Source organism: Perognathus longimembris, chromosome 16 (genome assembly GCF_023159225.1).
Source record: "Perognathus longimembris pacificus isolate PPM17 chromosome 16, ASM2315922v1, whole genome shotgun sequence".
In the NCBI taxonomy this organism is placed as follows: Eukaryota; Metazoa; Chordata; class Mammalia; order Rodentia; family Heteromyidae; genus Perognathus; species Perognathus longimembris.
Genome location: NC_063176.1, coordinates 35766156 through 35772352, shown reverse-complemented (window position 1 = coordinate 35772352; position 6197 = coordinate 35766156). Strand labels below are relative to the sequence as shown.

General features: G+C 46.9%; 1 pseudogene; it reads right to left on the bottom strand.

Moving 5' to 3' along the window:
• Nucleotides 1–4890: 4890 nt before the first annotated feature.
• On the bottom strand, nt 4891–5932 carry LOC125364813 (annotated as a pseudogene).
• Between the last annotated feature and the right edge of the window lie 265 nt (nt 5933–6197).

Below are 6197 nucleotides of genomic sequence, written 5' to 3'. Positions count from 1 at the left end.
CCGTGCTGGCCTGGGGACAGTGTTATAGTCTGGCAGCCCTGCCTGCTGCATCCTTGGCGCTCTCCCAACACTGTGTGGCTGGGCTGGCGTCACCCAGTGCCCCTTCCTGTGCAGCCTGGCGGGGGGGGGGGGGGCGCCCGCTGTCCCTGCCTGCTCCACTCACAGTGGCGAGAAGGTAGCAGGCACTGGAGAGAGCTGGTACTGGGTGGACGGTTGGCACAGTTCCTGTAAATGCTGGAAGTGGAGACAGAAGTACAAGATAGAGTAATGGGGTCATGATTCTTGGAACTGGCCCCAAAGGCAAGGGGCCAGGAAGCTTTTGCACAAAGTAGCAGAACATGAAGTGCTTGCCTAGGTTCTCCAAACCAGTTAGTGAGCTGGGGAAGATGCGTGAGAGGTTATAAAGCCATTAATTCACTAATCTAACAAATAATCACTATCAGGCTAGAGTGTAGAATGCCTGCTTGGGGGTGTGGGGGGTATTTCAGGGGTCCTAGCATGGGTTCTGTCCTTAGATGCCATTACATGGTGGGACAGGAAGTTACAGAGTGATTCAAGGGCAAGCCTGCTCTTTTGGAACAACCGCTCTCCTGAGAGGTACCTCATGGTCCCGCAGGAAGTACATGAATTCCTTCTAAGGAGAGCACCTCCTCCTGACTCCCACAGGCGGCTCTTAAAGATTCCCACCCCCTTCCATCAGTGTTTACTGAGGTCAGAGGTGCCAAAGCATGAGGTTTGGGGGAGACAAGCACGTGTCATAGCAGGGCGGGAGGCAGGCCCTGCCACATGGGCCTAGGCTGATAACATAGAGGCCACTTAGTATCCAGGCCACTGGTAATGAACTCTGGACAAAGCTTGAAGGAAATGATGGAAGGAGTGATAGGGAAAAGAATCACAGTACAGGGAATGACTCAGATATGAAGAATGTTAAAGAAGAGTGGGCTTGAGCTAGCACGGGAAATTGCAGATGAGGTAGGAGAGATGGGGAGGCCTCATTCGTGGGCTAGTGCTAGACTCATGTGAGGTGGAGTCTACTGGAGAGAGAAATTGTAGGCTCTGACTCTGTGTGTGTGTGTGTGTGTGTGTGTGTGTGTGTGTGTGTGTGTGTGTGTGTAATAATAATGGGGATTGAACTCAGGACTTCTTACTTGTTAGACAAATATTTACTACTTGAACCATGCATCTAGCCCTTTTGCTTTAGTTTGTTTTCCGATAGTGTCTCACACGTTTGCCTGGGCTAGCCTCAAAGCATGATCCTCTGACCTCTGCCTCCCAGCAGATGGGACCACATTCAGCTTATTTTTATAATAAGATCTTGCTAACTTTTGCCTGGGCTGGCCTTGAACTTCCAACATCCTGTCTCTGCCTTCCAAATAGCTGGATTAACTATGCACCAGCCCTCCCAGCCCTGGTATCTGACTCCTTAGAAGATGCCGTCTGGCTGCTAGATTGGAAAACTATCTTGGGGCTCTGCCATGGGCTGTGGTGAAAAGCCATTCCTGGATGATCTAGTGTATGACTCAGTTGCCCTGGTATTTTCCAGGTTGGTTTTAGTGCTTTTCCTCAGGCAGGTTTCCATCCATTTATTTTATTACCAGCCATCACATTCTTCAATATGCAAGGTTTATCCCTTCCCAATCTTTGAAGGCTAAGAAAACTTAAAGGAGTTCTCCAAGGAGAAAGTCCACATTGCTTTTCCTGGCTGGAAATCCTGCTGGATTTCGTCTTTCCTCCACCCTTCCATTGATGCTTTTCACTGTCTCCCTCTTTCTGTGGCAACCATGCTGGTCTGCTCAGTCTTTCTGGGTAGCCAGGATTCCAGGTCAGTGTGTCCTCCTAGTAACTTTGCTCTTCCTTACTCACTTCGTTCTTGTACAGCCTCCAAGCATTGGAACTCTACTCAATGAATGAACTCACTAATTCAAGGTGGCACATAAATCAAGTCATCGCTCAATCTACTGTGTGGAATTATTCCAGTTTTGGAAGACAGTTCCAATGTTACAAATGAAATTATGTCAATATAACTTAGGATAAGTATATGTGATATTAATAAAGTATTTTGGAACACTTTTCCTAGTTGTTATAATTCTTTTTTTTTTTTTTGCCTGTCCTGGGCCTTGGACTCAGGGCCTGAGCACTGTCCCTGGCTTCTTTTTGCTCAAGGCTAGCACTCTGCCACTTGAGCCACAGCGCCACTTCTGGCCATTTTCTATATTTGTGGTCCTGGGGAATCGAACCCAGGGCTTCATGTATACGAGTCAAGCACTCTTACCACTAGGCCATATTCCCAGCCCCCTAGTTGTTATAATTCTGTTTGTTTAGTTAGTTTGTTTTTTTTTTAAACCAAGTTTTGCTGTTGAGTCCAGGCCTAGAACTTGCTATGTAGTTCAGGCTGGCCTTGAACTCATGATTCTCCCAAATGCTGGGATTACAGATGTGTACCACTCTGCCTAGATCTAGATATTATAATACTGATTCACCTTCCCATGCCATTGCATAAAGTTACATGAAAAGAGAGGGAGGAATCTCAAGTGTATATGGCCAAGTGAAAGAAGGCAATATGATACACTCTTCATTAGAAAAGCTTCCTTTCCTCTGAAAAATAGTAAGCTAGAAGAAGAGGAAGGGACAGAGGAAAGCAATAGGGCACATTCTTTAAATGATCATCTTTATTATCCTAGCCAGGAGTGAGAGGACTTCACAAGTACTGTTCCTATACTAAAAATCCAGATAAATGAAATCTAAAAGGCAGCTCCAGCTTTGTAAGTGTTCAAAGTGAGCAAAAACAAGGAAACTATTTTTTTTCTTCTTTCCAACTCTCATTCTACAAACATACAAAACTAGAAATACCAGCTGGATCTGGAGGTGATTAACACACAGTAAGCTGAACCTTTTACCTGAAAGGTCTCTTTCTGTATGCCATAAACAACAACTGAACTGTGTGGGACTGGGCCGAGACAGCAGGCTCCAGAAGAGACTGAACATGTGATCATTTCGTCTCTGTCTCCTGGTCTGACCACAGTGATAATCTTGCTAGTGAGACTCACCCTTCCTCACTACATTTCTCACACTACTTAGGGTTTAGAGTGGCCTCTAGTTTGATGCTTTCCCTACCCCTATAATTTAGTGGCAATTTATAGGATAAAGATGTTGACAGTGGTAAGGGATGGATGGAGATTTTTTGTTGTTGCTGTATTTTTGGTTGTGGGATTTGAACTCAGGTCTCAAGTATTGTCCCTGAGCTCTTTTGTTCAAGGCTAGGGCTCTACTACTTTGAGTCATAGTACCACTTCCAGCTTTCTGGTGGTTAATTGGAGCTAAGAGTCTTACGTACTTTCCTGCTTGGGCTGGCTTTGGACCATGATCCTCAGATAGGTCTCTGCCTCTTGAGTAGCTAGGATTACAGGCATGAGCCACCAGCACCTGGTTGGGATGAGGATTATGATGGACTCCATTCAGCGTGTTCTGGCTAGTCCCTAGCCCCAGGGTTTAGGAATGGTGAAAATCTGACATTCAGATGAACTGGGGGCTGGCAAAAGGCCACATTGTAGCTCTGATCTAGTCTGGGCAGATCTGGAGCAGCTGAGTTTTCATGTATGAGCTGTGGTTTGGCAGGAAGGAGGAATTCCCTTGTCCGAATCACCAGATGTGTTGATGGGGAGGTACTGAATTCAGTGGCAGAGTCCCCTCCAAGTGCAGGAAGAAGGCTCACACTGCAGGTTGAGGCCTACTGCAAGACTAGCCCTACTAGGCCTACACTCGCAGGGAACTTTATCATCTTTTGCACTATGTATCTCTGTGTGTGTGTGTGTGTGTGCATGTGTGTGCACGCGCGCTAGTATTGAGATTGAAACTCAGTGCCTGGGTGCTGTCTTTTAGCTTTCTTGATCAAGACTGGTGTTCTACTTCTGCCTTTAAAGTCTCAGGATTTTCCTGCCAGTGCTGGCTTCAAATCGCAATCCTTGGATCTCAGCCTCCTGAGTTAAGCCAGGATTACAGGCATGAGCCACTGCTACCTGGCAGGTGCACCCCTTAAATCTTAACACGTGTTCTACACGTTTTTGTGTTTCAGTGTTGGATTTTTCTGATGCTAGCATTGAACCAAGGGCTGTGTGCATGCGAAGTATGCAGAGCACCTGGGAGCCACCAGCCCCACAAGTGACTAAAAGAAAAAGGAATTGTATGGTTACCCATTTTTTATTTTTTTATTTTTTGCCAGTCCTGGGGCTTGGACTCAAGGCCTGAGCACTGTCCCTGGCTCCTTTTTGCTCAAGGCTAGCACTCTGCCACTTGAGCCACAGCACCAATTCCAGCCTTTTCTGTTTATGTGGTGCTGAGGAATCGAACCCAGGGCTTCATACATGCTAGGCAAGCACTCTACCACTAAGCCACATTCTCAGCCACTCACTGTGGAAGGAAATGTGAAATGTTAGTTAAAGGCTGGTGAAATTTTTTTTAATCTTTTTTTTTTTTAAATCTAGGATTCAACCCATGGACTCTAGGCTAATGATTCCTGAGAGGTTTGAAAACAGACTACTCAATTAGCAGTGAAGTTAAAGAACCAGCTAAGACCCAGATGAAGGTTTCCAGGCTGGAGAGGCTGCTTTCTTTCCCTACTTCTTCCCATGTAAATCTCAGCCCTTCTTTCCTAGCCGAGGCTCCTCCTGCTTTGTCTCCCAGGGATGGAGGCTTGTGTCTGCTGGGAGTGTTGGAAGTTTCTGTGGCTGAGGGTTTCCCCAGATTAAATCATTTCCTGTATGTTATCACAATACTGTCCCCAGATCTCCTGCCATCCCTTCATCTCTCCTTCCTTCCCCTCTTTCTGCTTTGTGGTATGTGAGGAGGGAAAGGAGGGCAGATAGGGAGGGATCTGTTTTGTTGAGGTTTTTTTTTTGACAAAGTAGTAAGCCTTTATTTTCTTGTTCTGCCAATAAACAAGTTGATTGCTTCTAGGAAATTAGTCAAAAAGACCAAATCCCATATCCTCATCTGATTCCTCCGACTCTTCCTTGGCTTCAGCCTTGGCTGGGGCAGCGGCGGCGGCAGGAGCAGCAGTGGTGGCAGCAGCCACAGGAGCAGCAGCCACAAAGGCAGATGGATCAGCCAAAAAGGCCTTGACCTTTGCGGCAAGTGGGAAAGTGTAGTCAGTCTCCACAGACAAAGCCAGGACCCGCTTGTACCCATTGATGATAGAATGAGGCACAGAGGCAACAGTTGGGTAACCAATCTGCAGGCAGACACTGGCGACGTTGCGAACACCCTCCAGGAAGCGGGAATGCAGAGCATCCTCAGTGATGTCAAGCACTTCCGGGTTGTAGATGCTGCCATTGTCAAACACCTGCTGGATGATCAGCCCAAAGGAGAAGGGGGAGATGTTGAGCATGTTCAGCAGTGTGGCTTCACTGGCTCCCACTTTATCTCCGGTCTTTATCAGCTGCACATCACTCAGAATTTCAATGGTGCCCCTGGAGATCTTAGTAGTGATGCCTAGAGCCTGGAAGAAGGAAGTCTTCTCGGGCCCCAGACCAGTGTTCTGAGCTGGCACAGTGACTTCACATGGGGCAATGGCACCAGCACGGGCAGCAGCTGGTACCTTATTGGCCAGCAGCATGTCCCTGATCTCAGTAAGGTCCTCCTTGGTGAACACAAAGCCCACATTCCCCTGGATATGAGGCAGCAGTTTCTCCAGAGCTGGGTTGTTTTCCAGGTGCCCTCGGATGGCCTTGCGCATCATGGTGTTCTTGCCCATCAGCACCACAGCCTTCCCTCGGAAAGACATCCGGATCTGCTGCATCTGCTGGGACCCCATATTGTCTGCTCCGACAATGAAGCATTTGGATAATCATCCAAAAGTTGGATAATCTTAAGGAAGTAGTTGGACTTCCAGGTCGCCCTGTCTTCCCTGGGCATCACGATGGTGAGTCAGGGATTGCCACGTCGGGTGGACCTGTCTTTAAAGACAGGTCACTCTCACCAGGACGCCTGGCAAAAAAGCGAGTTTTTTTTTTTTTTCTCCAGGAATTAGATTTTAGATGGATTTGTCTTCTATCATTCTTGTTTTTAGCTTCTAATGGGTTTCTGCTTTTAGCTTAATTACTTCTTCCATGTTTCTTAGGTTAGTTTGTTTCCTTTTTCTCATTTCCTAGGATGGATATTTTGTTCTTTTCATTTGTATTCTTTGATGATGCTTAAGTCCA